Source organism: Equus asinus, chromosome X, assembly GCF_041296235.1.
Source record: "Equus asinus isolate D_3611 breed Donkey chromosome X, EquAss-T2T_v2, whole genome shotgun sequence".
Classification (NCBI taxonomy): Eukaryota; Metazoa; Chordata; class Mammalia; order Perissodactyla; family Equidae; genus Equus; species Equus asinus.
In genome coordinates this window covers 34,155,434-34,165,645 of record NC_091820.1, presented here as the reverse complement: position 1 = coordinate 34,165,645, position 10,212 = coordinate 34,155,434, and the positions used below count along the sequence as shown (strand labels likewise).

At 49.7% G+C, this 10,212-nt stretch overlaps 1 long non-coding RNA gene across 2 annotated transcripts in view; it reads left to right on the top strand.

The window, feature by feature from the left end:
• The first annotated feature begins 1,883 nt into the window (after nt 1-1,883).
• Nucleotides 1,884-10,212, top strand: part of LOC139042685 (uncharacterized) — a 42,842-nt gene continuing 34,513 nt past the window's right edge. The window contains exon 1 of one of the 2 annotated variants that reach the window (XR_011499713.1): nt 1,884-2,598. This is a non-coding gene — a long non-coding RNA (uncharacterized lncRNA). The remainder of the gene's footprint in view (nt 2,599-10,212) is intronic. The other variant, XR_011499714.1, reaches the window with a different exon arrangement.

Below are 10,212 nucleotides of genomic sequence, written 5' to 3'. Positions count from 1 at the left end.
TTTTCTCATTTTATCAGAATTTTCAAATTTGTTGGTAGAAAGTTCTTCATAATACTGTCTTATTATGTTTTAATGTATCTGTGACCCTTCTTGTAGTGCCCCCTTTTCTTCCTGACACATTATGTGCCTTCTATATATTTTTTCTGGATCAATCTCAGGGATTTATCATTTTTCTAGTTTTTTCAAAGAACCAACTTTTACTTTGTTGATCCTCTCTGTTGTACTTCTGTTTTCTATTTCATTGATTTCTGCTCTTATCTTTCTTATGTCTCTCCTTCTACTTTCTTTAAGTTTAATTTGATTTTTCTACTTTCTTGAGATGGATTTTCAGCCTTTTTAAAAATAGCATATGACTTTAAGGCTGTAAATTTCTCTCTAAGCACAGCCGTCGCAGCATCCCACAGGATTTCAGGTGTAATATTTTCATTATCAGTCAGTTCAAAATGTTTTCTAATTTCCACTGTGAATTTATCTTCGACTCATGGGTTTCTCTCCCTCTCCAAAGCATGGTGCCCAAACTTCAGTGAGCATAATAATAAACATTTTGAGGTCCTTGTCAAAATACAGGTTTTGGAGCCTCATCTCCAAGCTCCTAGATTAGTATTTCTGGGAGGTAGGCTCGAGGATCCACATTTCACAAGCTCTCCAGGGGATTCAGGTACAGGTGAGTTGCAGGACCACAGTTTGGTGGTAGAGCAAGGGTCTCCTAAGGGCAGAGAGCAAGTCTGATTCACCTGTATTGCCAGTGCCCACCACTGGGCCTAGCTAGCATAAAGCCGTGCTTAAGAAATGGGTGAACCAACGGATGATGGAAGAAAGGAGATAAAAGAAAGTTACTCATATCAAGAGAATTGGAATTCCTGAATGCTATAAATTAGGGGAACCACGACGGCGTCATTTGGCCCCAATTTAATCCATTCAGGACAGAAACATTTTTTCCTTATCCTCAAATCTCTGCCCACCAGGCTTTCTTCTTGCCTGTCCCATTCTGTCGTCCTGGAACATGGCATTAAGTGTGAGTCTGTGCCTGTCTACTGGCCCAGAGGAAGCAGGGGTGGCACTGGGAGGTATTCTGAGAGGGGCTGTTCAGAGCTGGGCAGAGGTCCCTGCCACCGGCCCCCCAGCCCACCTCCAGGCCTTGCTGCGAAAATGCCCGTAGAACCCATTCTATTTAAATAAGGTTACCTGTCCTACCTCTCAGAGCTCCAAGTATCCCTCCCATCTCAAAGCTTTTGAGAAACTTCCACAGGACCTTTCTGCCCCGACCCTGACCCCAGGCTGCCCACCTCCGGCCTCCTCTGCACTTGTAGCCCATGTGGGTTGCTCTTTCCGCAGCCTCTTGGCCACCTCTCCCCACCTCTACGGTGTGCCTCTCTCAAGCATCTCAGAAAGGCTGGAGTCTGACTTCCTCAGTCAGCTTTTGTCCTGGCAGCACAGCCGCCACGCCAGCATCCCCACCCAGTCGGCCAGCCAGCCAGCCAGCCGGCTGCTCCTCGGCCTCACCAGCCCCCTTCCCCGCCCCTCCCCAGGGAGGACCAGGCTGGTGGCTGGGAGTCTCCCTGCCTGCTCAGCCTCCCTCCTTGCCTCCCTCTCTTTCCCTGCCTCCCTCCCTCCTCCGCCCGTCCCTGAGGCAGGGACCGTGCAAATCGAGGAGAGGGGGGACGGACAGGCCGGATGGGGTCCAGCTTAGGACCCCGGGCTCTCTGCTGATGCCCCATCCAGGCTGGGTGTCCCTAGCATCTTGGGACCTGGATTTGTGTGAGCCGGGGTGGTTTCCAGGCCAGGAGGGTCCCTCCGGCGTGCCCATGGTGCCCTTGTTTTGCATCAGGACCCCCCCCTCGGATGCTCTGAGCCACCCTCCTCAACCCGGATCTAAAACCCGGGACACAGCTCTCAGGCCAGCCTCTCTCTCCACCCCACCCCCTCTTTCTGGCGTCCATCCCCTCCCCAACACCACCTCTGCTGCTGCCTCTGGCTGTGGACCTACTCCTGTTTCCCATCCCCGCCCAGCCTGGGGAGCGGGGTGAGCCTGGATGAGAGCCCCCTCAACCTGGGGCTCTCCCAGGCCATGGCGCGAGTGCTCCCAGGGAGGAGCCCTGGACCCTGAGCATCTGCTAGAGGCTTGGCAGAGGCCCCGCGGGGACCGTGTCTTCTGAGGACAAAAGGCAGCAGCCGGCAGGCAGACAGGGAAGCAGGGGGGACCAATAGCCAGGCGGGCAGACGGGTCGTAGGGGCCAGCGCTGGCCGCCCTCCCAGCTTGGCAGTGGCACGAAGATGGGGGTGGGACTGTGTAGTGGGGGAAGCACCTGCCCAGATCCCCACCTGCCAGCTAGCTGGGCACCCCAAGGCTATGTGCTGCCCACCTGGTGTTCTCCAACACCCGCAGCCCTGCCCAGTGCACCCCTCCGGTGCCTGCTTCCCCTGATGTCTGCAATCTAGACCAGCCCAACTGTATCCACGGCAACAGGAGCAAGAGTGTCACTGGCCCGCCAGATCGCTGAGGGTCCCACAGTGTGGCCCGGGCTGTGATTTCTCCTGGGTCAGACGTCTTGAGGCCCCCTCCTTGGATTCCAAGACAGCCCTGCTGAGAGAGCCCAGGTAAGTAGTCAGCATCCTTCCACCAAGGGTGGGGGGCTGGGACTTCTCTTCTGTCTCCCCACACATATTTCAGAGTCTCCATCACTGCCTTGCTCTCTGTCTCTCTCTGACTCTGTTAGTCTCTCTCTTTCTGCTCCATCGCAAGGGCTACTTGGGCACCCAAACCTGGAGAGTCCTGTAGCCACCCTCATCTTTCTCAGTCCCAAATGTCCCATGAGAAAGGGGACCACCACCTGTTTCCTCGCACAGGGTCTGTTTTTATCATTATGGTCGCGGTTGGGCACCAGGCTGTGTTAATATTTCCTCATGTGCTAGCTGTGGAAGGCACGCCTGGGAGCCGGGCCGTGCTCTCCTCACAATGCCTGCACCCCGGGCAGGCTCAGCCTCCTGCAGCTGCCTCCTCTCCCTTTCCCTCCTCCTCCACTCTCCTCCAGGTTCCTTGGCCTGCATGCAGGGTGTGTGTGTGTCTGTGTGTGTGTGTGTGTGTGTGAGCAGGCAGGTGGGTAGACATGATAGAGAAGCTGCTCCCAGCCCAGACCACCCTCCACTTCTTCTTCCCTCCCCCCTTTCCGTTCCTTTGCTTGCCTTCCTTCCTTCCCTCCCACTTTTCTTTCTTGCTTTCCTTCCTTCCTTCCTTTTCTTCTCCTGTCTCTCCCTACAGGTAGCAGACTTTTGCTCACTCGCTACCGAAGATATTGCTGTGATTCCCGGGTAAAGGGGAGGAAGTCACTGTAGGGCTGAAAGGAAGGTGAGGTGGGGTGGGGAGCACTTCCAGGCCCTAGGCTGCCTGATGGCTCTGTGGGGGCAAGGACCATGTCACACAACAACCTGCAGGGGCCAGGCACAACATGGTGGTCCCCAGCCTCCATCACAAGGCTGTCTATCTCTGTTTCAGACACCCATGTTGTATCTGGGACCCCCAGAGCTTATGGCCTTGTGCATGTCGCCAGTGGTCCCTATGTCTGGAGGGGCAAGAAAGCCTGGTACATGGAGAACATGGATTCTCCAGGGACACTTCCTGCCGCTACTAGCTCTGCAACTTGAGTGAAAGTATGCTACTTACTGAATCTTGGTTTTCCCATCTGTCAAAGAGACTGGTAACTCTTCCATCATGAGTGTGTGTAGTGACCAGATGAGTTGGTGTGTGTAAATAAAGGATGTGCCTAGAAGTGGCCCTTCAGCAATGTCAGCAAAGCTCATGGTCAATATTGTTGCCGGTTATTCATGATTAATGCCGCTATTGATTATTTGGGGGAGGGACTGGCCCCTCTTCTTCAGGCTCTTGGTAGAGATCTGGGGAGGACAGCAGGTAGGCAAATGGTGAGGGGAGTGGAGGGGAGGTAGGAGCAGTTCTATGTTGTTCCACCTCATTTGTAGGAAGTTACAAGTGGTGGCTGTGGGCAGAGCTCCTGCCCCTACCCCACTCCAGGCTCCTTTCCCTGCACTTGCTCCTGTCTGTGCACACACACACACACACACGCACAGAGGCTTGAGGCCCCCATGAGCTAACAGAGGTCTGGCTTGCAGCCTGCAGCATTTCTGGCCCTGACGATGTATGCGTCTCCCTGTTGAGGGGAGACTTGGCAAGAGTTTGGCCTGTGGTCAGTGGTTGGCAGGGCCTGTAGATAAGGCTGAAGCTTCTGAGATCGCAGGGCTTCGGGGAGAGCTGGGGTGTGGCCCATGCAGCAGCCAGACCTGTGGGGGACAGTTCCCAGGGAGTTGCTAACCAAGAGCCTGGGCTAGGGGTACAGTGGGGGTTACTGGCTGGTTTCTGGGTGCGGAGACGTGGTGAAAAACTGAGTGAGGGAGTGTGGCTGGCAGAGGGTCCTCAAGGCCAGGGGAGGAGTAGGAGGAGGAGAAAGGCTGAGGCCCAGAACACTACCTCCTCTGTGGGGGCAAGGAGGGATGGGGCTTTGGAGTGTAGAGTAGACTTTTCTGAAGAAGCATTTGATGTGGAAGGGAGAGGACCCAACCTGTGGTCCAGAGGCATCTGGGCCTGAGCATGGGTGTATACTGTATGTGCAACTGAAGGTGTGTAGCTGTGTGCGCAGTCTGTGTGTGTGTGTCTGTTCATGGGCACTGTGGGTGTGTATATGTCTGTGTGTGTGAACAGGCTATGTGATGGTGTATGTGAGTGTATGGGTGTCTGGGTAGGTTTGTGTGTGTATAGGGGAGTGGGTATGACTTTGCATGTCTGTCTGGGTGAGCAAATAGGTATGTTTGATTCTGAGCCTCAGTGAGGGTGTATTTCTCTGAGCCAACAGGCCTGTTGAATGTCTGGTTGTATATGTGTGTGGTATCAATTTGTCTTTGAGTGTACATGTCTGATTGTATATGTATGAGTATGAGGGTTTCAGAATGCCTGGGTATGCATATCCAATTAGGTGAATGCCTAGTTGTAGCGGATTGTGTATATTCATGTGTGTTTATGTGTACATATGAGTTAGGTGCATCTAAATGGTGCGTTTGTGAGTGTAAGGGCATCTGTGTGTGTGTCCATGCATGCATGGGAGGGTATGTGTGTGTGAACATGCTTCTGTGTGGGTGGGTCTGTCATGTATATGTATGAGTAGGCCTATGTGTGAATGTCCATGTGGGCTCTCTAGCATTTTGAATTATGTGTGTGCATGTTTGGGGAGATATTGTCTGTAGACAGGCTTATGGGTCCACATCTGATTAGGGAAATGTTAGTGTAGATGGTCACACTAGTATAAGGAGAACTAATTGTGTGAGTAAGGGAGAGTGTGTGAGTACATGTTTTGTTCATGAAAATATATTTTGTGGATATGCCTATGTGTGCACATCTGACTATGTATATGGGTATGGATGTGGGGTGGGTTGTATACATATGCACAGAAGACTGTGTACACAGGTGAATAGATGCATTTGTGTACATGTCTAATTATGTTTGTGGATACACTGTTATATGTGAGTACATGTCTCATTGTGATATGCATGAGTAACTATGTTTCATAATACTTGGGTGCACGTGTCTGATTATGTGTTTTGTTTGGATTTCTGAGTATGAGTGTGAATATGTGAGTGTGGATATGCCTGTGAAGTGACTGTGAGTGTATATGTATGTGTATCTGCTAGTATGTGTGAACATCTGGCTGTACGCAATTTGAGTGAACATGTTTGTATATTTGTGTGTTCATGCACATCTAAGTGTGTGTGTGCATGCACACATGCGTGTGCATGTGAATATGCCTTGCGCGTGCCTGTCTGCAGGTACAGGTGTGTGAATGTACCAGTTTGTATGGCTCTAATTATTTGCATATGTGTGTTTGTGTTTATATACCATTGTTTGTTCTGGAGCATATGTTGTAGAACAGTGTAAGTGAATGTATGTCTGTGCCACTCTGGGCCTATAAGTGTGTTTGAGTGTATGTGTGTGTGTGGTATGAGGATGTCTTACATGTGTATGTCTGTGCTGAGTGTTATCAGTTCTTCTCGTGCAGATGTACAAGTGCGTGAGAATATGTGACTGCTCTTCTATGTGTGCGTGTATGTGAACATACCTTTGTGTCCAAGTCTGTCCGGGAATGTGAGTGTAAATGAATCTTCTTTTGTTTGCGTAGTTTCTCATATGGGTGTATGCACGTGTGCAAATGTATAAGGTGTGCATATCTGGCCATGATTGTGTGAGTATGTTTTGTAAGTACATTTGTGTCTCCATGTCTGATTGTGTGCATATAGGAACGAATGATGTACAAGTCTATCAGCATGTGAATGTGCTCAGAGGCGGACATGCCCGGTTGTGTGTATAAGTCTATGTGTGTTAGAATGTCTGTATATGCATACATCATCTCATTGACAAGCATGTGCACATCTGAGCGTTTATGTGTGTGCGTACACCCATGTGTGAGTGTGTGTGAATATGCTTATGTGGTCATGTCCAGGTGTATGTGTGTGTATACATTTGGGAGCTCACCTCTATGTGTTATGTTTGTTCATTGTCTCGTTAGGTGTGATACAGAGTCTGCCTGACTGTGGTCGTGTGTAAGTATGCCTGTGTGTACACCTGTGTTTGTGAGTAAATGTATGTCCTTCATGGACATTATGTCATATGAAGGTATGCCATGCATGCATGCCTATGTTTGAGAGTAAATGGATGTGAACGTGTGGGACCATGTGCAGTGCGAGTGTGCATTGCTGTGAGTGTGCCTATGTATAGGGATGATTGTAGGTATTTGTGCATGTGCCTATCTGATGGTATGTGTGTGAGAGAAATATTTGGCCTTGGCCCTATGCAGATAGACCTTATCCCTGAGGAGATGATAAGGGAGGGTACTTATGAGTCTGTGTGATGTTATGTACACCCAAGCGTGTGTTTATGTGCATGTCTGAGTCACTGGCACCCTGCTAGACCATGTCTGCCTCTAACTTGTAGACATCCTACAGGATTGCAAACTATAACACCCGAGCAATCCATGAACCTCTTCTGGAGCCTCTCTGACTTTGACCACGTGCTGGGCTTTTGTGTGGGTCTCAGGATAATTCCTGTCATCATTCACATTCAAGAAGTGGGAACCAATCATGGCTGATGTCCTACTAGGGAAGGGGGCCTGTCACCTCTTTAGGAAAGGATTTTTTGAAAGACAAAGACTTCCCTTCCCTTCCCTTCCCTTCCCTTCCCTTCCCCTCCCCATCAAAGACCCAGGACAAAATGGCATTGTATGGTGTCTAGGGTTGATAAATGGTTTTCATGGAGAGCACCCGAATTATGCCGTCCAGGCAGAAACCTAGATGTGAATATATATGTATAAGTGAAGGTATATCTGGGTAGAGTAGGGTGTGTGTGTGTAGAAAAGGGTGTTATATTTGGTGAGAGAGAGAATGAGAGAGAGAGAGAGACAGAGAGAGAGAGAGAAGGGGTCTGAGTTGTATGTATGTAAGAGAGAGCCCGGGTGTTTCTGGGTGGAGTGTGTATGTAAGACATTTGGGTATATCTGGGAGGGGCAGGTGTGAGTGTGGGTGTGTGTTAATGGTACATTTGTGAGGTACTATGAGAGCATCGGCCTATTTGAGTGGAGGATGGTATGAGTGAGAGTTTGGGTGTGTCTGGGTGGAAAGATGAGTGAGGATGTGAATATTTGAGGGATACGTGGGTATGGGTATAGCTGGATGGTGCAGGAGAGAGTGGGGAGATATCTGGGCAATGTATGTGTTTGATAGTGTGGATGTATCTGTGTTGTGTGTGTAAGAGAGAGTGTGGGTATTCCTAGGTAGAGTATGTGTATGAGGGAGTATGGGCGTTTGGGGGTGGAGGGCATTCAAATATGGGTATATCTGGATGGTGTGTAGGTGGGTGAGAGCACAAGTGTATCTAGGCAATGAAAGCGTGTGATGGAGTACACCTAGATGTACCTAGATGTACCTGTAGTGCCTAGATGTTGTGTGTGTGTGTGTGTGTGTGTGTGTGTGTAAGAGAGAGAATTTGGGTACGTCGGGGTGAGGGTGGGAGTGTGAGTGTGTATACAATTGGGGGTATCTGTGGATGGTGTGTGGGGGTGTGTGAGAAAGTATGGGTGTATCTGCATTGTGTGTGTGGAATGTGGGTATTCTGGATGATGATGATTAAGAGAGAGGGGATATGGATTGTGTGTCTGTGTAAGAGAGAGTGAGGTGTTTCTGAGTGTGGGTGTATGAGAGCACGGATGTATCAGGTGGGAGGAGTACGTAGATATATCTGGATGAGGTGTAAGTGTTTGGGTTTAACTGGGTTGGGAGGTGAGTGTGAGTGTATTGGAGGTGTGAGTGGGTGTATCTGGATGACGTGTGGGTGAGATGTGGATGCATGTGGATGATATGTGAGAGAGGGTGTCGGGGTACGTCTGGGCTGTGTGTGAGACAGTGTGTGGGTGTATTTTGGGTGAAGTGTGTTTGAATGTGGGTGTATCTGGATGGTGGGTGGGTGAGAGCACGGGTGTATTTGGGTGGCCGAGTGTGTAGTAAGGTATATCTGGATGGTGTGTTGTGAAAGTTTTTGTTGTATATCTGGGTGTATATGCACCTGGGTATGTGTGTGTATAACTGGATGGGGTGTGTGAAAGAGAGAATTTGGGGGGCATATCTGGGTGGGAAGTGTGTTTGGAGTGTGTGTGCATCTGGGTAGTGTGGAGGGGATGAGAGCATGGATGTATCTGGTCAATGGAGTATCTGGGGAGGTGCACCTGGATGGCATGTGTGAGAGCTGGATATATCTGGGCGGGATGTTAATGCAAATGTATCTAGATGGTGGTGTGCATCTAGATGATGTGTGTGGGTGTGAGTGTATCTCAGTGGTCCGTATGGGATGAATCTGGATGGTGTGTGTATGTATGAGAGGGTGAACGTATCTGGGTGGGGCTGGGTGAGTGGAGCTGTGCTTGGGGTGTGTGTGTGAGAGAGAGAGACATACAGACAGAGACAGAGAGACAGAGAAAGTGAGCGAATGTGGATAGGATTTGTGTGTGCGTGGGTGTCTCTGGATTATGTGTACGTGGGTGTCTGTGTGTGTGGATGTATTTGGGTTGGGAATTTGTGGGTGTGATTAGCTGGGTGGAGTGTGTCCAAGTGTAGTGTCTTTGAGTGGTGTGTGTGTCACCGTGGGTGTGTGTCTTGATACTGTGTGTGAGAGAGGTTTTAGTTGTGCCTGGGTCGGGTATGAGGGTTCTGGGTTGGGAATGTGTGCAAGTTTGAGTGTATCTGAATGGTGTATGTGAGAGTGTGGGTGTACTGAGTTGGGAGTTTGAATAAGTGTGGCTGTATCTGGGTGTAGTGCCTGTGACTGTAGGTGTATTTGATGTGTGTGTGTACAAGGATGGGTATGTTTGGACGGGATGTGTGTGAGAGAGTGTGGCTGTATCAGTATTGGGTATGTGTGTGAAATTGGGTATATCCAAATAGTGTGTGTAAGAAAAAGAATGTGCACCTATCTGGGTTGGGGCATGTGAGAGTGGGTTTATCTAAGCAGGATGTGTGGGGTTCCCTCTGGGTGGTGTTTGAGAGAGAGATAGGGTGTATCTGGGTGGTGTGTAAAAGAGAGAGTGTATAGGTGAATCTGTGCGGAGTGTGTGAACGTGAGTGTATCTGGGTGGGGAGGTGTGCATGTGAGTTTATCTGGATAGTGTGTGTGAGAGTGTTTGGGTGTGTTTGGGTGGGGAATGTATCTGAGAATATGGGTGTATCTGTATGTGAGTGTGGATTTCTCTGGTTGGTGTGTAGGTGGTACATCTGGGTGTTTTGTGTGTTTGATAGTGTGGGTGTATCTGAGTGGGCTGTGTGTTTATGGGCGTGTTTATGAATGTGTGTATCTTTCCTAGGGCATATATACTTCGGCTGGAGTGTCTGTAGATGTGAGCATGTCCATGTTTGTGTCTGTGTGTGCATGCGTGTGGCTGTTTGCAGCTGAGTGTGTCAATACATGGCTTGTGTGTGCATTGCATGTGCTTGTGCTAGAGTGGTGTGTATCTGTGTATGTGTATGAAGTGAATGTGCTTCTGCATGTGAGTAAGTTGGATCTGCAAGGTCTCTGGAGCCAGGCTCTTGGTTTGCATTCTAGTTCTGCCGTGTATTAGCTGTGCGGCTTTGGGCAAGTCACCTAACCTCAACGAAGCCCCAGTTCCTTAT